Here is a 22,692-nt window from a genome sequence, read left to right as displayed (position 1 = left end):
ATTTATTTGCGTAAACGAAATAGTAAACATATTTTGTATGTTATTGTTATGCATTAATAACAAATTAAATAAATAAATAAAGTTATCGCCTCTGAATACGTTTTATTTTTTTAATTATTAGATAAGTAGCTTGCGGCATGGCCATATATCTTCTAATAACACGAAGTCTGTCAAGAAAACCAAAAATAAAATGTTTAACGTCTTATCTAAAAGACCCCTCGACTTTTGTTTTATGCGACAAACAATCAAGTCGTGTTTAAAGTTCCTTACATATATATATATATATATATGTATGTATGTACGTTGGCATAATTTAAAAAAAATCAAGTTTTGGATAATATAGTCTTCGATCTATGGTTTAAACTAATTCTATTGTTGGCAAAAACTACTTTAAAGTTACTAATTATAAAACCCAGTATTTTAATGAGTGTGTATATTTACTTAAACTTTGTACGCATCAAGTTTTGATCACGTAATTTTAAGGCAGTTCGTATTTTGATTTGGGGCTAGTGTAAAGAATGCTTACATTTAAAATGTAAAATGCGAAAATGCATTTAAAATTAAGTACATAAAGTTCACATTCACTTTAATGATAATATTTTAAACATTAGTCATAAGAACAGCGTAATGCTAAATTTTATCGTGCATAAACAATGTAGATCTTTTTATAGCCCGCTTTCGGATATGGTCTTTGAATTCTAAGAATTGATAACATTTCTAACTAATGAGTATACATATATATGCCGTAACGACAGGGATATTCCGCATTTAAAGTATGTACATACCGTTCCTATCAGTTAGCGTACCACAAAAATAAAGATTAAATAAACACCTCTAGTATTTTATATGTATAAAAAGCAATACAATGTCTACATAGATCGGTAAAGGTAGATTATATGAGACGAGATTCGACCCTCTCGGACGCTCTTGTACCGAAATGCTAAACAGATATTATCGACGAGTGACAACCCAAGCTGAGTTCCCCTCGAGGGGCCCTTGAACTTACTCGGCTGCCCACTAATCTAGTGAAAAAGCAGTAAGAGTCCGATCCAAAAAAATTGATATGAGCTATGTCTAGTCCGTACAAATTTTGTTTTAGAGCTTTTAAATTCTATAAAGAGGGATTTTTCTACGAAATCAAAACAGAAATGCCTGTAGTCAGACCATACAGGCGCTATAACACGGAAAACGGATTGCTACTGTTGCTTTATGATTCTGGATTCCACGTCACATCGATTAACGCTAAGAGATGGAGGGTGTCTGATCTTGCTACTGCTTGAAGGGCGGACCGCGACTGACTTATGCTTACGTCGTATGTATACTGACGTCACCAAACTGACCAGACGGGTGTGGAAGTCTCGGGTAACGGTAACTCCAGGTCCCGGTCCGCCACCACTTGCCGAGAAAAGCCTCTCTTTATTTCAAATTAATGGATTGCTTTATGGACCCGTAGGTCCAGAGGAAGCAGCCCCTCAAGGATAAGGGCCGAGAGCAGGAACGCGGTCCTGTGGGCCCTCGAGATCTTCTGAGCAAAGCCCCTCTGGACCGCACCCAAGTGCCTGCGTACCAGCAATTTCCTAGCTGCGGGCGCCTATATACTCGCTGCATACAAAATTGTCGGCTCTAGCGCCGCCTGATACATCGCCCTGATCACCTCCGAACCAAGAAAACGTTTACAGACAAGAAGGATAGATGCCTTTGTTAAGATCATCGGTAAATGTTGGACGCTACGAACCGGTCTTTTTGAAATCTGTAGGGGAAGCCTGTCTCCAACAGTGGACGCTTTACAAAATAATTATGAAAACGATAATGAAGAGTCATTTTATATATACGCTTGTTCAACATCTGCAATTTATGGCACATTTCATTGTAGATATGTTATACCAAAATGTTTGGGAGACATTTCACGAAACTTACATCTTGACAGTTGGATTACGATAATTAAGGGTTATATAGGTGTAAAAGTTCTCAAAATTGATTATGTATTCGGGTTTCCGTTACTTCTTACTACTACTACTACTCAACAGACTACCATACTGACTACCCAACAGAGCCACAGAGAATCCAACAAAGAAATCCATCCAGAAAAAGAAACAGAGCAATCTACTACTCACGCCATCTATGAGAGTCGTACGAAGCATCCGCATTCCGATATTATTCTATTTCACACATGCTTACTAGTGCACATGCACTTGATTTATGCAACTGCGTACAAGGAATTTTGTATACAGATCACATTATATAAAAATGTAAAACGTAGATACAGTAATAACGATTGATGAATATTAATTTCCATTCAGTCTAAGTAAATAAAATAAATAATTAAAACATATTTCATAGATCACAACAACGTTGACAGGAAGAAAGATTTTTTACAGAAATATTTGTTCTACTTTGTACATAGTATGACTGTAATTAATGTTATTATATTGTCATTGTATGTTTTTTTTTTATAAAAACCTTATTTTATGTTTATTATATAATTTTGAGTGGTAGGCCAGCGGAAGAGGACTATTATTGCAATCGTAGGTTACGGATTCAATTTCTTGAATACAATCATAAACACTGCTCATTAATTTTATACTATTGCCAAGTATATTTATATATATAATTTATATATATAAATATAATAGTACAAGTATGTTGATTATGGTATATCCCCCATAGATATCTTTGATCCATGATATTCTAGCACTTTTTTAATGTGATTTCCGTCAAACGTTTGACAGTTAAGAACATTAATTACTGGTTTGCACCGGAAAGCGACGTTTTAACATTTTCTTGGAATTTTGCTCTTATTCCTCCTCGTAAAAATCGTTTTCGTAAACACGTTAAGCAATTCAAAATCATATTAATAAATTTAATTATCTTTTATGATATAAATTAATCTAAATCTCTTCAGTTAGTTCTAAAATCTTCACTTACTACTATGGATTGTTATTGTGGCATTTCGTTTCTCTCAGCAAATTGTAGCAGTTATCTTTTGAATCTAGGTGACGCGCCTTGCAAACAATGCAATGTACTGACATCGTGTATTGTTGTGTTATCGTGTTCCTAACTTAATGATTAAATAGGTCGCCGTACTTCGTATTGTATTTGAACAACTTTCTTTAACTGGCTTTCCGTACCAATTAAAGTTCTTGATTCTAAGTTGAAAAAAAGTGTTGGGATTGGAAAAGTTCTTCGAAATATAATTAACTTTATAGATATCGCAAAAAATATATTACAAAAAAACAGGTTTTTATTTAGATACAAATATGTTTACCAATTCATTCTTTTATTTACTGATAAAAATACAGAAAACAGTATTGAAATAAAAACAAAAGTAACGTTTTGTATTCGTTCACGAAATATTATAAAGATTTTAATGTAAAGAATAAAAATACACGTGTCTTCGTGGAGAGCCGAAGACGTGGATTTTTTACGAACTAAAGTCAACATTGTAACTACAGGTAGCCGGGGTGAGAACAAAACGTAACATTTTGTTTTTATTGTGCAATAAAACCTCCTTAGGGATCTTTCTGAATTCGATTGTGCGGTTTCTCTGTTAAAAGAGGTCCTGGGTATAACGTTTTACGAGGACGATACGGCTTAGATGTTCAATATTAAACGATCTATATAAAGAACGTTTATTAGATTAAACTACATAAATTTCTAAATTGATTGTATCTGTGAAGTTTTTGCTGTGAATGCTATAAGGCTTTTACAATTGCGTCGGTAATGAATTCACGGAATGGAAGGGTCCGTAAACTATACTAAACTAAAGCGTTTGGGTTTCCGAACCTGCATTAGACACTCTGATGAGGCAGTAGAGGCGAGGCTTTCCTAGTCAAGTCAGTGTTGTTGTTCCTGTACTGAGTGGAGTGAAAGCGGCAGCGTGGACCACTCGGCAATCTAAGGAGGGATACTGATCCTACCTCGGATTGCCCACGCTATTCACGGCGACAGCATCGGGAGGCCGTTTACGTAACGGACGGTGGATAGTATTGTATTTGATTTTTGAGCATCGCACGCGTTTTTCGTGCGGTGTGCGGTCATCAGTAGAGTGGTTTATGTAGAGGTTGATGATAATAATACATTTTCATATTACATATAAAACACCGCGATTTATAATAATAAAAATATAATGCTTTTTATAATACATCATATATTTTAAAAGAAGTAAATATTAATTTATTTGTATCTACAAGACACTTAAAGTTTTTATGTAGTGCTTTACTCCAGTACGGGTATAAAACAATGAGTCTTTTGGAAATAATCCAGATAAGAAACGAGAATAATGTCCTAAAAATGCTGTTTGACCTTTGGCATTTACAGCTCCTTCGAGTGCGAGGTGGCATTGAAGACGCTTAGTTTGGACTTCTTTGCAGTAACTAAGATCGTAAGCTCCCTCGGATGATTCGGTTGGGAATGTCTTGTTAGATATTTTACCGACTCAAGTTACCGCTAGACTCTTAGAAGCTTCTATAGAATGACGAGGACCCCGAAAAGTGAACTCGTCTTGACTAGCTCTTGACTATAGCCTTTACTTATTCAGAACAAAACTTTTAATTAAGAAAAGGACCAATATTTAGCTACTTCCACACATGCAGTAGTAGTCGTGCAACAAAGTGCACCGTCCGCCAGCCCGCTGATAAATGCATATGCGGCAAACAATGCGAATCACACAACTGCCACCGCCAAATCACTCAACACGTGCTTCACCCCTCCACGAGGCATCTTCAGAATTTATGTTACACCGATTAGTGCCAAACACTTTTTTGGTGTTTCATTTATCAGCAGCATTTATCAGCGGGCTGGCGGGCGGTGCACTTTGTTGCACGACTACTACTGCATGTGCGGAAGTGGCTAAATATTGGTCCTTTTCTTACTTAGGATGGACTTCCGCAAGGTAACGCCTGATTCCATTAAATAGCACTTTTAATCTTCTGCTTACTGGAAATAAAATTTATCGATCATTCTAAATTATTGGAATATTGTGAGAGGAATGCGTTGTTAAGAATACCAGATATTTGCGTAAAAATTTCAATAAATATTATGTCGAAAAGAAGAACCATACGTCAGATGCTATTGCAAATAAAACAGATGTCACGATGTTTGAATGAACGTACGAAAGGGAAGAATCACACCGGACTCGACCGTCAGTTCGGCTTGATCTGCGTACCACGAACGTCACGGATACAAGCTAACACACATTCTTCGATCTCGAGTGTGTGAAAAAGTGCATACTCAAAATTCAAAATAGATAACTGTCTTCGTATTTTTGCATTTATTTATCTTAACAAATCGTTACATATTGTTCCGCAATAAAATTTATTTAACCATCTAAAATCTATGTAAAGTTTAACAATACACTTATATGTAATGTCTTTGAATTATAGTATAATAAATTAAAAACTTTATTAAATAAGTACTAATTTAGTACAGAATTTTTATTTATTTAATTTACCTTTGGAATAAACTGCTATACTGTATTAGGGATATTTATGTGTGATCACAAAATCTGTCGAGTTTGTTGCGGACTCTACTCAAATCAGTGCGCGATTGAAACACTCGTCATTGAAAAAAAATCTCATTCTGATTTTAATTTATATCTAATTAACTTCTGTCGAATGACGTATATATGATTCTAGCTATCCACTAGTTATATGAATAAATGAGTAAAAGTTCTTATAATGTATAACAATTTAAGTTTTGTTAATTGATATATTACCATATTACGTCGTACATTAAACACTAAAGCGCTATTAGACTGATGTCGGCATACTGTAAACAGATATATCAGACGTGGGTAATTTGTATTTGATATTAATTTATAATGAATTGCCCTCAACTAAGGAAGGATGCTCACGCTAAAACCTTCCTCCGCTCGGTGCCTCCGAAATATGTTGAATTATGAAACGGTTTGTAAGTGAATGAGCAGCGAAAATGTTTCAAAATAATATCGCTTGCACTTTTACTTCTTTTAATTAGTAACCTTTTTTATCGATCTTTATTAGTACCAAAGCTTTCTTTCTTTCGAAATGTGTGTGTATTTTAAATATTCATTTATTAACAGTCTTTACTTTTGTGTTCATTTTCTGCTCATCAAGTTTAAGAAATGGAGGAGGGGGCTGGGGCAAATAAAGCATAAACGCCGACGCCGCAAGCGAGGACGGCGGACAGACGAAACCAAGCGGCTTATACTTCTTCTGTTTGGCACGGTACAGTGGTTAAGGTAGCACTACAGAAATAGAAAAAACAAAGGGTAACAAGTTAAAGCCATAGCCAAGTTTCTTTCTTGCGTTACCAGTGACTCAGGCACTTCATGAAGCTCCCCAAGAAGCCCTCAAGGTTAGGTGGTATATAAGAGATCTAGGTTGAGAATCAAGCTCTGCCATCATCAAAAGCTGTAACGCTGTAAACCTACAGGTCAACAACAATAATCCAGGTCTACAATAATTATCATCATTATCATTATCTGTGGGACAAGGTGGCTGGAATAAGAGATATTGGCAGCTTAGAAGGGTTACGCAAAGACCTTTCTGATAAATCGAACTATTTTATCTTTTCTTAACAGTAAAATGAATCGCATATTCCTTTTTTTTTTATTCTGCTGTTAATGCAAATATTAATAGGATAGACACGCCAAGAATAACAAAGGGTAAAAAAATTATCAAAAAAAATATATGTATAACCAAATCAACAGTTTAGAATATTCAATCAATCAAACAAGTTAGCTACAAAAAGACACAATCTATTCGGGAATATTCTATTATATTTTTAGGTGTAACAAACAGGATTTTTTTAAACAAATTCACTCTAGATATGTGTAGAGAATTTTAAAATTCGTACTGTAAAAGTGGGCAAAAAGTTTTTGCCAACTTTATAAAAATATTCATATTTTATTTTAAATTATTGATAACAACCTGTTATGACATAATTGGTAGAAGTTGTTGAACTGTCGTATTCTAACAGGAAAAATAATTTTACTTTAATTTATTTTTAATATTATTGACATTTAATATTTTTTATTTTGTTAATTATATTTGTTGAATTAATTTGACATAAATAAATAATTTTGTGATCGATTAAAAACGATAAAGTTTTTAAAAGATATAAAATGGTATCAAAAACATGCTCAAAATTTCAATAGTTCGATTGATCGATTATTCAATTCAAATTATTCAAAAATAACAACATAAGAACATTCTGAAATCGATGAAGGTTGGATATATATGTATATATGTATATATATGCGTGTATGTGTGTGTGTATGTATATATGCGGTCATCAGGGAGCAGAAAGGAGTTGGATACATTCATTTATTTTATTTTTCACAGCTTAGGTTACATTCGTATTCCATCTCCGTCTATATTTCTCTGACAGTTCAGACGTCTAAATCTTGATACATGAAATTATCATAGTGTATTGTTACAAAGAATAATAAGTTTATATATCGTAATACATTTGAATTCTTAATTATAATCTTTACCTAATGTTAGTTACCTAATTTGCATTGATCTCTTTTAAACGTTCCTTAGTTATTTTATATCATAATCGTATATGGAAGAAAAAGATTCAGGTCGAAGGAGTTTCGTTTGAATTATTTCTAAAGACGATAAAGGCCGGGAAAAATCTCATTTTACTTTATATTACCACTAAAACTATCAAGGCGTTACGAAAATGTTCGTATATCGTAGGATTATAGCTTCCAACCCCTTCATTGTGCGAAAAGTTATATGAGCATGTAGAGGCGTATGGAGGCTGACCCCATAAATATCACCAAGTTGCTTTTTGTACCCAAGCCCGCTGGGCCAAGAGGTTACGGCATTATTTAAATAAATTGATACTTTGGACGGTGCCCTAAGTTTTATCGTAAGATTTATTAAATAACAATAGAGTTAACTAACTTACCTTTATATATACTCGGAATACACTTTATTATATTTAAAAAGTATTGTGTTTACTCCGTTTAGCCATTGTGGAGTGTTTTTTTAAACCGTTAAAATAGCGCTAATCGTATGGATATCGCTATTTTTAATGCTTTATTACAAGTTTATTATAAACAACTTGCCAACCGAAAAGTAACTATTCGGTAAGTTTTAACTCGGTGCCTGATAATATAACAATAATTTATATATTAAAAACAAAAATATAATATTTTAAAAATGTACAAATTATATAAAGTACGTGTTTGTGACCCCAACAAAGTGAGCGGACGAAATAAGGCGACAAGTGTATACATTTAAATCAATGTCATTTCGGTTACCAAGGGCATATCAATTACATACGGTTAAAGGACAAACTCTTGTGATGAATTTGTTGATAGTATTTATTATAGACTTTTCAAAAATAAACGAAGTGAGTGGGAATTTTAAACTTAAATAAACAATATTAATTCTTTAATTTTCATCAGAACAACCAAATATTGTATTCGACATTCAAATGACTTTTATATCGCGTCAAAAATTAAAAAAAAAAATAGCAATTGATATTAACATTAAAATATGTCACAGTACCTAAATAATACATAATACATAACAATCTGCGACAATATTAATGTAAGTTTAGCATGGGTAATCTGAACTCATCGGCGATAAAAAGTCATTAAGATGTCAGCCGTAGGTCATCTACTTCTGTATATAAGCATCTCTCAAAGATTTTCAATAAGACAAGTAGAAAACAGCTTGCATGCAGCATCTTCCAACAACCCAAAGAAGGTCGTTTGTCCACCTTGAGAATGGACGTTCTAAGCTGCACTTACCGATCCTTGGTTTTCAATGCGGCCATGTGGTCTTTCAGCTGCCATTTTAACTTGCCAATCTTCTGAACTAAATCGGTTAATTTCGTTAATCTACGGACTTTTCTACACTTTTTTCGTTCTTGCATAAAAATTTCTCGAATAGCCGTCTCCATTTTTGTCGACTAGAGCTTGTAAATTAGGCCGAAATTAAGAAACCACTTCTACACGTCTGCGACAAAGCGGTACTTCCCCGATTAGTGACATTGTTGTACGTGATTAACCCACAATATTTATTATCAACGGCCACCTTTAAACCGGAACTAACCTATGCCCGATCACTATTATTCGACAAAATCGCCACAGCCACGGTCATAACGCCATTTTGTAATAATTAATACATTTTTTGTTATATTCTTTAAATGGCAAAGAATATTATTTATAATCATGAAAAAATCACCTTGATATATTAAGAAACAGACGGCGTTCACAACCACTGATTAAACATTAACAGCAGATTTTGTTCAGCGAATTGTTTGCGTGAAATTACTCAGACCTAACAAAGCATTGGCATTAGCGACGGAGAAATTTGGCAAGAAATAGAGACACGAAATAGCTTTCGGGCACAATGCTCTCCATTTTTCTCAGTCGCGAACCGTCAAAACTGTATTATGTGGCGAGACAAATATAATATGAGCTTTTAAAAAGCAAATCTGTAGAAAAATCTCAGCATGGTCTACTATTGTTAACTAAAGGCTTTTAAATTCCAGACTTAAGTTCAAAAATAAAAAGTTTGTGCGTTCGACAGAGTGACCGCATTGTATATTGCGTTATTAACGACAATTTATTATAATAGCGCAGGCAAATAAATTGCAATATTTAATTATTAAAAAGTAATTAAAGTGGGTGGACGAATACAATATAACGGCGCACAGACGCGCAAAGGGAGATAGTTGTCGAATTGACAGTCGAAGACGTAAAGCTGTTAGTAGATTGTAAAAAGATTCTTGGAAACTGTATTGTATTAGAAGTGAACTTGTTTTTGCTTTGCAAAGTAGACATTTGCATACTTTTAAAAAAACACTCCTGATACTATTTCTCGGAGATATTGTATACATATAAATAGTGCGTAAATAGGTATGAATATGGATGAATGGAAGCAGCACAAGAACGGTCATCTTGGCGATCTTTGAGGGAGGCTTATATCTTACACTATAAGTCTATCGTCCGATATAATGATGTTACTCTTAAGACATCTATGGAGATAGTTTCATTACGTTTTTTCTACTAGGAATGAAACTGTAGATATCCACAAATGATATACAAGTTTTATTAGTCCAGCCAAACAATTAAATACAGAGAAATAGCAATCGGAAAGTATTAGAGTCGTACAAGAGCGCGCGCCGAGCCGGCCAAGATGCGCGTGAGCCGGTCGCAGGGCCGTACTCGACACAGAGCTGCACTTAGCGTTGCCCACATATCTATACAATTTATAAAAGACCTGTACTTATATACGAGTATAGTTAAAAAAGATAAAATGCATATCAGTGTTAAGTAGACGTAAAAGCATTTTTGTTAGGATAATTTCTTTTAAACAAATATTATATAAGGTATATCATAAATTAACACCGCACATGTTATATTCACTGTATGCCAAGTCTAAATTGTAGCCAAGCTTTATAGTCAAAGCTACAAAATATAAAAAGAAAAGTTTATATGTCTGATTTTGATTTAAGTAAAAATTTTAATGAACAACCCTGTTTCTCTTTGCATACGAGACTGAATTGCTTTGATGCACCTCTGTAATTATGTGGTGAGGCTTTGTTGCGAATATTGTTTCCCACATCTCAAAACAGAAAGCAATGTTTTAATCATTAATGTCACAATCTTCCATGAATACGACACGACAGTTTCAGGAATCGTAGTTGATCAATTATAATCAAGATTCTTATTACGCTAACGAAGGAACTTTTGCAAGTAGTAACAAATTCAGCTTGATAACTTTTAATTAAAGTTATTTAGTCTATTTAAAAAAAAGTGTTTTAACAAGAGTTTTTTTTTTTAATGAAAGCTATAATAAGTATGAAACGAAGTCGTTTATTTTAAATAAAAAAAAATTTATCGCATCAGTTAAAAAAGGAAGTGCTTTCCAAGACTGAAATATAAAATTCTGCGCAACACTTCGACAGTGTTCATCTCCGGGAAATGAAATTGTACGTCACATTGGCGTCACATTACTTCGGTCGGCAAAGAATGCGCACGTCACCTACAGTCTGACGCAGCTGCTCACAGGACACAGATGTTTTGGTAAGATCTTAAATAAGATCGAACGCAAATCGATCATCCAATGTTACCAATATGGCCGAAACGGTAATTCTGTACAGCTTACGTTTGTTGAACTACTCGCTTGGAAGTCCGAGCAAAGGATTCTGGTCTAGAACGTCTCCTTCTGCCAGTACCATTAGCTGCTGAAAAAAGGGAAAAAAGGACATAGGTAGCTAGCTAAGTTATCCAAAACCTTTAACCGAAGACTAATGAGCGTTAGTTTTGTAAAACCAACTTATCAATTCTCAAGCTATACTGATATATGATGGTAATAGACCCTATAATATTTATATAGCGAGACGTGTTTCGCCACTCGTATGCATCCTATCGTAATGATAAATGCGTTTACCATTACAGCTTCTTCTTGTCTTAAAGGTTCCATATAACTGGGAGTGTGCGGATCACTCCTTGAAATGTCGGCGTAAGTAAACTAATAGGCGGGTGGATACCAAATAAATAACCTAATTCCTAACCAATAAAACTGTTACTTTATTATTATGTAGATATAGTCTTCCTAAAAAATCTTCATTCAGTTTACGTAAATTGGTTGTGAAATAGAAGCGGCAAGAAAATTAATAATTGGAAAATCAAGAGACCACTGTTATCTTTACTTTATTAAGTTTTAAATATATTGTAACAAATTATACACACAATAGTTGTATGAATAAAGACTCCAAAATAAAAATACAACAAACGACCCATTATATTACAAAAAAACCCTCATAAGAATAGATAAAAATTAGAGTGTAAGAAAAAAAAACAATGCTAGATGCCAGGATTCCGCGACGTCTATTGGCGAAATCTTCGTCAGAATAAAACATCCGTAAGCCCTACTAAATTACACAAAAGATATATAGACACGACCTTCAAATTCATCGGAGCGAGAACAGACAGCGGCAGTTAAATGAACCTTTTCAATCTGACCTTACAATCAACAATAATAGCACTACACTGTAGATTATTTAGAGTAAGCGACATTTTGTTTTTATTGTACCATAAAACCTCTTTTTCATATCCTTCCGGCCTTAATAATGCGTTGCTTTTTCTGTTGCGGTTTCGCATCTTTTGTACGACGGCGGCGCCTAAATGATTACTCTGCCCGTCTGAAACATTTAATTCCTAATGTTCTCTTCTTGTGAATTAAAAAATGTAAAGGTCCCATTACGTTTTCTGCGGTAAAAACGCTTTGATGACCGAATTCTTATTTTTTGTTGCATGACAACACAGCTATTGTGTAATATTGTAGAGCTAACGTTTAAAAAAATAGTAATTGCTTCGTAAATGCTATTTCAAGAAAATATGAAACGTTCACGTTAAACGTTCGTTAGTCTAGACTGCTAAAATATTTCAAGGTCATGTCTATTTTTTTAATATCATAATATCTTTAAATTTATGTAAGCTGTAATACTTTAGCTGTAGACAGATGACTTGATACAAATAATTCAGATTGTTATAAATGTATGATTACTGTTGATCTTTGCATTAGGCTAGCAGCCAGTGGCGTAGCTAGGGGGTGGCGAGCGGGGCGGCCGCACCATGCACCACAAGCAGGGGGGGGCACCAAAGTTGAAAATAATTTTTTTTAATTTTTTTTTGAATGATGAATAATGAAATGTTAAAAGAAAAATGAAAACCATAATTTAAATAACACAAAAAGAATATCAAATTTTACTATTTTTGTGCTACAAAAGTTGTTAAATAATATGAACATTAAAAAAAAAAGTAAACAGTTACAAATTATAATATACACAGTGTTTAGGCCTTTCATTCGCAAAACACAGTGTTTTTTAAAAGGGCCCTAAATGACAAAATAATAAATTAATACATTATTGCAAGATTATTTAATGATAAATAGATTAAATAATCTTGCAATAATGTCAATAGAACATGAACTAGTCGACACTATTGATTTTGAAAATGTGATTAATGACTTTGCAGGCCAAAAAGCGAGGAATGTTCGTTGTTAAATTTTGCCAATAAATTTTGTTAAGATCTAATGTTATTTTATATATATTTATTATTTTGAACCAAAAAAATATATATTAATTACATTCTGTTCTGAATTTTGAAATTACTTTCTCTTTAGGGGGGGGGGGGGGGGGCACCAAGCCCCAATCTGCCCCAGGCCCCAAATACCATAGCTACGCCACTGCTAGCAGCACTGTATCTGGTTGGTTATAGATACGTTCGTTTATTAATTTATGTATATTCATATGTATATATATATATATATATATATATATATATATATATATGGGTGTATATATTCATATATAAATAGCAAAGAGTGTATCTGTGTATGTTAGTATGTACGCGACATCGTATGCATGTGTACAAAAAAGTGTTGCGGAAGTAGTGCACAAGGATTTATTCATAAATCATTCTCAATAACCAAAATTTTATTCTTAAATCTGCTATTGAGAGTTAAATAAATCTTCTAGAATATATAAGTAAGTACATACTATGTTACAATGCGGACATAACTATATTATTTTAATCTGTACGATTTTAATTATTCTTTTGCTTTTTGCACATCCTTTTTTAAATTGTAATTGATATAATTAAGGAGGATTATGATTTGAATTCTAAATTGTACCAAAACGAGTAAATTACTTAATTTCAGAATATTAATTTAATCTAAAAAGTTAATTTGAATATTTTAAATGTTTAGCGATTATTTAATATAAAATCCGATACAAGACAAATTTACTTTTATCAAATAAAACATATTTAAATTCACGGTAAAATATGTTACGGCATTAATTAATCAACCATATTAATTCAATGTCAATGATCTTTTTAAGTATGTACAGCGGCATAAATGTAAAAACGTGATATGGTTCACGAATTTATCTCTCAAGTGAGATCCTTCCACTAAAACCCTTTTCAACCCGATGTACTCGAAATATTTCGGGAATCGGAGCATTGAATTGAGATGTTGCTATCGAAAAATCGATATCGGATGGAAATACGCTAAATAATAGAGAACCATCATATTCAAGAAGACCTGGATGTAAAAATCACGTTGCAACACAAGCAAAATATAACGATTACATCTAACATGAATCGTGATTAAAACTTCAATTACTTCATGATATATGTTATTTGAATAGTTAATTAACATCGTACCTGTATATAAACCCGGCATTTAATTTAACAAGTAAGAAATATCTTTCGTTGGATAAAATAAACACAAGGTAATAATTATGATATATATAATTGGTAACAGGTGTTAAATTTTTGAAGGTTTATATGTCCGCAAAAAGCTTCAACAACTTTTTTTATTGGTATAGTCAAAGCACTTGACCTCTGTATCCGTGATGTTAAGCGATGAGGTCTACGATGATACATGCGTGCTTAAAAGATATCTATTCATTTTTGACCTATTTTCAATCACCCTGTATATAAGGTCATCACTGTGAAAGAAGTTAGTTTATACTTTTTATTACAATGCGACAGGCCAGTAACTTCTGGCAATACAAAGTTTGCAGGGACAAATAGTAGAAAATAATGAATTTTTATTTTTATTTAATATAATTTTTAAACGCTGTTTACCATATTGTATATCTGAAACCATTTATTTTTGGATAGAGTATCCGTACATTAATTGACATAAAATCAACTATACATTCGCCCCTATAATAAATTTTTATACTTATAAACAATCACGCTATATGTGATATTGTGATAGCTATATGAGTAATTAAAACATTGTTTATAAAAGATTCATATTTCCTATGATTCATATTTCCGACGTGCCAAATCAACTCCCTGCTAATATACACAATCATGTGTAGATGGCATGTTTCCCGCTAATAAAATAACTACCGATAATTAGCTATCTTATGAATAATTATTAGTAACTTAAGTGTTATTAAAATGAAATCTCTTGTCATCTATTTATTTGTTTTTTGTTAATACCACTCTGATAAACTTTATTTACTTGATGGATTACCAGATTTTTAAATAATTGTAATAGACAATGACAATTTTAAATATTTTTAAACAATATTCATTTGTATAAGTGCAATCCGTATTATTATAGCTTTTTGTGGGATATATTTTTGTATATTGAAACAATAAGAATTAGGATAAAATAATAACAATCAAAATGCTGATACTGAAGACGCATACAATAATTTTGCATTGTTAAAAACATGACAATAAGCTATTGATACTAGCTGTTCTAACAATGACAAATAAATATTTTGATAAATACTCATAGAATACACTCATTTCCTTTACGAACTATGGACTTTGTTTCTTTTAAGTGATAAATACACGATTTTTTTATCAGTAATTTCTGTCTCTAACTATAAACCAAAATGATATCGATACAGTAATCCCTGCAATAACACGGTTGATTATTTTCACGTTATATGAAAGCGTATTTTACCGGCATTTTTACTTGTGACCTTTTAATGCGTTATGTACAAATGGTCGTTCCTTCTAGTAGAATCAAGCTTAACAAAAAAGTTACTCCTGTGTAAGTATGTATATAATAACAGTTATATGCATACAAACAGTTATATATATACAGATAATACATGCGCTGGTGCGCGCATTGTGTTTACGTAAACGAAATTGATTATGAACTATAAAATAACTATAAAATTCATAATAATGAAATATAACAAAAGTGATTCCGCGTTATGGTCAAAGGCCTTGTCACACAAGGCAAGTGGTCTTGCGTTATATGAAAACGCGTTATAGAAAGAACCGTTAGTAAAATTATTTTTTATCGATCGGCCAAATTATTTTAACATAAGTTAGTAGAGGATTATTCTCGTAATTTTTTTTGCCGAAATATTTTTTTTTTATAAAAAATTGTATTTGCAACTTACTGTTACAAAATCGCTGTAAACGCATTTAAATAAAACACTACTTTATTTTATAATGGTTTTGTTTTGGCGACTGGATCAAATATCCGGACAAACCTAAACTAGATTTTTGTGACACAAAATAAATAAAAAAATTCTTATAAGGAAGATTACTGTAGATAAATGAAATGTTTTAAAAGAACTTCTTGCTCCTTAACAAGTAACATTACTTAACGAATGTTCTACATTGGACAAATAAAAATTTTAACATTTTTAGTTAAAAACGTTTTCGTTTCTTTAGCAATACTTCACGGTTGGCTGATTTCTAATCTCCGCTTCTATTCGTTTTTTGGAGCCTCCAAAGTGATCATTGAAAGTAATCCGGTTTGCTTTCCTCTCAGATCAAACCCTCTTACAAATGACCTTTGTTTTTACAAAATTTCTTAATAAATATAAATAACATTTTAATTCCTTAGTATAACATTTCCGATGTAGACCAATTATTACTAAGCTTAACTAAATACTTCCTATTTTATTTATATATTTAAAGGATGAATAATGTAAGAGTTGATTTGTTATTTATACTAAAATTACTTAAATTTATTTTAGAAATATACGTAGGAAAATAATAAGCAATTGTAAAACAGTATGTAAGCCCTAAACATCCCACCAAATAGGCAGCATCGAAGTTTAAAATTTTTCATATGAATTAAATTTACATGCGAAGATCAAGTCCTTCATTTTTATTGTTATGTACGTAAATTATAATTACGTAAACATAATTTTCAAACTGCACCGTGGCCGCGTTGCGTATAACATCGCGTAATTGTTAAAAATTATTTGTAAAGTACAAACCCTTTTATTTACATTTAACTTAAGTTCATTGAGTAAGTTCAGGTTCCCGACCTGAAGGCTCTACTACACGGCCTCTGCAAGGCATAGGCCTAACAGAAAGATGTCTATGGCGAGATACACACAAAACAGGGGACGTTGCTGCCCATCTTTTAGAATCTGGCAATTTTATAATGGATGCATAGTGTCAATTATATAAGATTGTATACCCGGAATCGAATCCGCGATTTGCACAGTCACAAATCTCAATCATCTGCCTCTGGAGTACCATTGGTCGCGATGTGAAAAAATCACATGAAATTGATGACAATAATTATACCTTTTTCGATTGTTTTGGGCGCTTGTTAACCTTTCTGCATGTAACAGCTTTGTCGGACTCAGGGCCCGCGGATATATTTTGAATAATTATCTCTGCTAATAACTTTGTTATTGTGTATCAGTCATTACTTCGTTTGCTTTATAATAAAGAGTAATGAATTTAATTAATATGGTGAATCAAATTAAAAAAAAAACTTTGCTATAAGCATTAAATAACCACACTTCCGCATTAAGCGAATGTCATCAAATGGACTTGTTTATGTAGAAGATATGTCCTTGTCTTTAGTTTAGAAAATTAAGGCTACTGAATATCAAACAAGTAAATCAACTTCATCATTCTATATAATTAAAAAAGGATAAATAACATATATAGATAGGATATATAAACCTACAAGTGAAATTCGTAACTATTTAGTTTAAGGTAAAACCGGTTTGGTGTTACTTTAAAAAATATTTTTTGTTTCCTTTATTACAATAAAACAAAAACGAAATTCCTATGGCCCAAAGAAAAAGACTTGGGCTTGCGCGCAAAATTCCTTGTATACTCTGTGAGAAGATTTGTCTCTCGACAATAGGAAAATTATGAGGCTAATGGCAAATTGCACAATAGTTATCTGGGTCAATGCAAAGCACAATAAAGAATGTAATGAAAATGTCAGAATATGAAAAAAGTTTTGCAAATAAAGATGCTACAACATGCTATAATAAAGTCACCAATGCTATTCGCATTCATGCGATTTTTACGCACTTTATTATTACGTTATTTAATATCTGTTATGCAACAAACCGGTTATAATTACCGGAAACCACGAAGCCAATTAAAGTTAATAAATTCATATAGTTTCGTTTCGATTTTTGCTTTTTTCCCTGATGTTATGAAATGCAGAGTTCTCAGGCTTGTAATTGTTCAAATTATTACCAAATTATGATTTCATATTATACTATATATTTATTCAAAACTAACAATTATAAATGTTTAAAACATAGTGACATTATATAAAATTTTAATATTAACTATATTTTATTTAAATTAAGACGATATTAAAAAAAAAAAACTCCACTTTCCTTTTTGGTAGTACATTAATTTTTAAGATATAAATTTAAGGTAGTAACTGCTACTTTAAATTCATATCTTTAAGTTAGAAATCTGAAGCTAAAAATAAAGAATTAAACTGTGCAATAACATTATTTTATAATTTTCTAGGTAAACGTAAAAAACATCGTAACTTTAAACTATCGTTACTCACTTGTTAGAGGGTCTAGAGAACCGGGAAGAAGAGCATTCCTTGCGCTATCTTTGCGGATTTATCGTTGACCTTGAGTTATTGGTCTTAAGTTTAGGAGTGGTGAACAATTTTTCCGAGCACGTCTATATTCCCTTTGCATCTTGATATTTGTAACTATGATTAATAGACTACCTCCAATTCCACTACATCAGTAGAAAATCTGGATTATGGGGCTAAGGTGCAATAAAAATCATTGTAAATTCGCGAAAATCAGTATCCTTGCGACCACAGCGGGATTAAAAAGTAAACGGTGCATTAGATTTTGAAAAAACAATTAAATCTTCATCCCTATTAAATGCAAATCTTCCAATTTTGAGCGCAACGTACGCGAGAACAATGTTGGAACATTTTAGGACTACTAGAACATTGGAAACATTGTTTAGAGATAAAGCTGGTTTCCACAACAGGGGGTACATTAATACACAAATTTTTGGGTACTGAAACCCTACTAATACATAAGAATAGCATTAAAAGAGTTTGCACTCTAAAACGCTAGTATGGTATGTAATTTCTGAAAATGGAATAAATAACTCGTATTTTTTCAAGAAGAATGAAATTGTTAATTTATCAGCATTTTGTAGCATAATTGATAAGAGTTCTATACCGCAATTGCAAGTGGTTAACAGTCGCAAAACAGTACCAATTTTCAAAGAGATTGGGCAACTTCGCACGCTACTACAAAACTTAATAAGGACGTTTAAAGAGATATCCTGGCCACTATGACTCCCACATTTGACGTCCTGTGATTTTTATGGAGTTACCCTTAACCAAAAATATGCTATAATAATCCTCATGCGGTATAAGCTGCCATCGCTTCAAAATTTTGTTCGCGCATAATGGCGAATATGAGAGCAAGAAAGGATATCACTTGGATGATATTCTTTATAAAAAATAAAATAAATGTGAAATAACACACTTCATCACATTTTAAAACTTGTGCAAATAATAATACATTGATTATCTGTTTGTTTGTAATTTAATTTCAAAATTGAAAAATTCTCGTTGGACACCTTTCAATTCCTGTGATATTTTTAAACGGAAAATAAACAAAACAAGAGTTTATTTAAAAGAAAAACTTTTTTAAGTGTTTCCGTAATTGAAAAATTAATTATTTCCGTATCAATTATTTAGCAAAGTATAAAAATATTTAAAATGTTTACATCGTTTGCTTACTCTGCTGTTTCATATATGTAACCTTCGATTTTATAACAAAATTCCACAATATCTGTTTCCATACTTTTTTTATTAATAAAAGAAACCAATATTAAATATGTCGAAAATGTGGCTACAATAACGTAACAGACGCGTGTTAATTGAACACGTGTTTTTATGTATGATGAGATCTAAATTTAAAACCACCACGTTCATAATTCATTGGTATTTTATTTGAAACCGATCATACCAAAAGTTCCATGAATAAAATTGTACTTTTGGTTACATGAAATATTTAATGTCGTAACTGTTTTTCTACGTGATTTTATAATAAAAGGCGTTTTTATATATACTTGCAATTTGTAAATACAACGAAAAATACTCGACAAAAAAGTTTCACAATTATTAAATTTTACTGATTTATTTCTGTTATTAATATTGTTATCATAACAAAACTAAATATTTTAATGTATTGTAGTAGCATAAACTTCGGTGTATAGTCTTAATTTTTGTTAAACCTGTAGTATGAGTATCAATACAAATTATGTTCTTTGATCCGGATATTGATAAGATATCTATAAATACCAGTGTAAATTATCCACTGACACAGTACATGCATACAAAGATAAGTTAAATCTAACAGATAAAACTAAAAGATCAAATAAAACATTAGGCAACTTGGTTAAAACGAGGCCAGTAAGGAATAAATAACCTGCAAATACTCACGTCGTTACACAAAACACCGGTTAAGTTGGAAATCCACTTAGAACGTTACTAACAGTTAATAACACAAAAAAACTAAACAGAGAAACACCAATTATCACGGAATTTCAACACAAAACTACGTCATTATTGCACAAACACTTCACTTAACACAAGAAAAAGTTTTATTAACCACCGCAGTTATCGTAATGGCGGTAAAATTTACATAGAACAATGATCGAAATACACAACCGGCGTTGACAGCGTCTCGCCGCGGACTGAGCTGGGCTCAATGAATCTATGTTTCGCAAATCAAAATTCGAAACCCAAGAAGCCAAGATGTTCTGGAACCGTTTACTCCATACGTGACGCACAACTCCGTCCGATGACTTGTGATTATTATTTTTTGTTAGACGTTTCCATTCATTTTACAAACACAAATTTATACCTAACATAGAACACGCCATAATTTGTGAAAGATTTTTATAGTTTATATTGGCCGTAAAAACGACTATCACACAATTTTACTTCAAAACGGGGAGCAATAAATATTATGGATGGAATTTATCCGATGTTTATTACGATCTACAAATATTCAATTTAATATGATAGCTCTTTTTTTCTTTCAAAATTGTATTACCAAATTAAATAACGCATATTTCGAATAATCATTAATTTTTATTTTCAATGCCTTGTTCTATTAATCTATTGTTCGCATGATTTAATTCGTTAATTTAATTGACATTCACGTACCGTGGAGAATTTAATCAGAAGGTTCTGAAGATTCTACGTGCGGCAATCTTTTAATGTGTCCTACTTGACAATTTTAGAATTCCTTCATTTAGGACAATGACAATGACGATATCCAGGTACATCAAAGATCGCATCGTTTTATTTCTAGTATCACACGTTTAAATAATTGTTAATTAATATAATGGGGATTAGTATGCAGAGTTCTTAACTTTAAATTTAATTTTTATCGTTTTTTTTTTTGTCAACAATTGCATTTGCTGGTGGTACCAATGCTCTATAAAACTTTTTACCTTATGAATAAAAAGCAACATTTTAGGAAATCTCTTCTTGGATCTCCCTCATACCAACGTCAGGCCATACATTACAAAAGTTATCAACAGCCTCTAAGATTCAAATCGCAGGTCTTTTAACATTTGCTGAATTATTCGGACCTTGCATCGACAAATTACTAAACCGCTTCTTGTCGGACTATACAATGTACTTACCTTCAACAGTAAGCAAGACCTTAAAAACGAGGTCAACAACTTCTCCGATATCATAGCGGGCGGTTTTTAGGGGAACCGCATATAATTAATAAGCACTAATTTTTTTTTTTTTCATTTAAATAACAGTAAAACAAAGAGTTACTTATTTGGTAGATGAAACGTTGATTGAAACGCCAAGAATTTATTTCAAAATCTAACATATTATGGACGGTGTAAATTTTATATTTATATATTAGTCGAAGAATTGTCTTCACACTTTCAGTACAAAACAGTTTCGGAGAATCTTCGACGAACAGTGTACAATAGCGACAACTCTCTCTTCTTCATTCTGCCGGTGTGACATTAATGCAAGTCTCACATAATATTTACATCACATCTATTTTACAAAACGATCACAAGTACATATTAATTTATAGAGCGATAACAAAAACTATATGTAAAGTCTTATAAGTAAATTAATTACGAAAATGTTCCTCTAAACAAATTACTATTTTAACTAGATATTTAAATTAAAAAAATATCTAAACATTTTATTAGAGTAGTTCTAAGAATCTCCGTTCGGTCATTCATCAAAACATTGTTTCTTTATAAGTAGCCGCTTCTTAGAAGGAACGAACAAGAATCCCGAGGACAATACTAATCATGATAAATATCAAATGAAAAATAACATAGATTCTCGACATCTAAACTTATAGAAACCCTTTATAATCATAATACATTCGAGTTTTACATAATATGATTAAAATTTCACACAGTTGATACTTATCCATAATCTATTTCAAGTAAGAAAAGGACTAATACACAGCTACTTCCGCTATGTAGCAGTGACAGTAACATCGAATGACTCTTGACTTGTTTGGCACTAATCGGTGTAACATTACTCCTGAAGATACCCCGTGGAGGGGTGAAACACGTGTTGAGTGATTTAACGGTGGTAGTTGTGTAATTCGCATTGTTTGCCGCATGCACATTTATCAGCGGGCTGGCGGGCGGTGCACTTTATTGCACGACTAGTGCTACATAGCGGAAGTAGCTGTGTATTAGTCCTTTTTTTACTTAGGATGGATGTCCGCAAAGTAACGCCTGAATCTATTAAATATAATCTATTTCAATCGTAAACTAAATGTTATTCAAAGTTGATGTAATTGCATGACGCAAAGTGATATAACAGTTAAATATAGATATACTTTGTTTATATTAGTTATCATATCAGCCGATATACGTCCTCTGCATGTCATAGGCCTCTCTCAAAAATCGCCTCTATGACTGGTCTTGTG

General features: G+C 32.2%; 1 protein-coding gene across 1 annotated transcript in view; it reads right to left on the bottom strand.

Moving 5' to 3' along the window:
- The window catches only part of LOC137924275 (angiotensin-converting enzyme-like), a 62,556-nt gene extending 42,114 nt beyond the window's left edge, over nt 1–20,442 (bottom strand). The window contains exon 1 of the mRNA XM_068767663.1: nt 20,202–20,442. The gene's annotated coding sequence lies outside the window, so the exon portion shown is untranslated. The remainder of the gene's footprint in view (nt 1–20,201) is intronic.
- Nucleotides 20,443–22,692: the final 2,250 nt, after the last annotated feature.

This window comes from Battus philenor, unplaced genomic scaffold (assembly GCF_028537555.1).
Source record: "Battus philenor isolate CCGP_79_NKW_IND1 unplaced genomic scaffold, ilBatPhil1.0.hap1 SCAF_10, whole genome shotgun sequence".
NCBI lineage: Eukaryota > Metazoa > Arthropoda > Insecta > Lepidoptera > Papilionidae > Battus > Battus philenor.
Note: the sequence above shows the minus strand (reverse complement) of the source record. Positions and strands in the feature narration are given on the sequence as shown.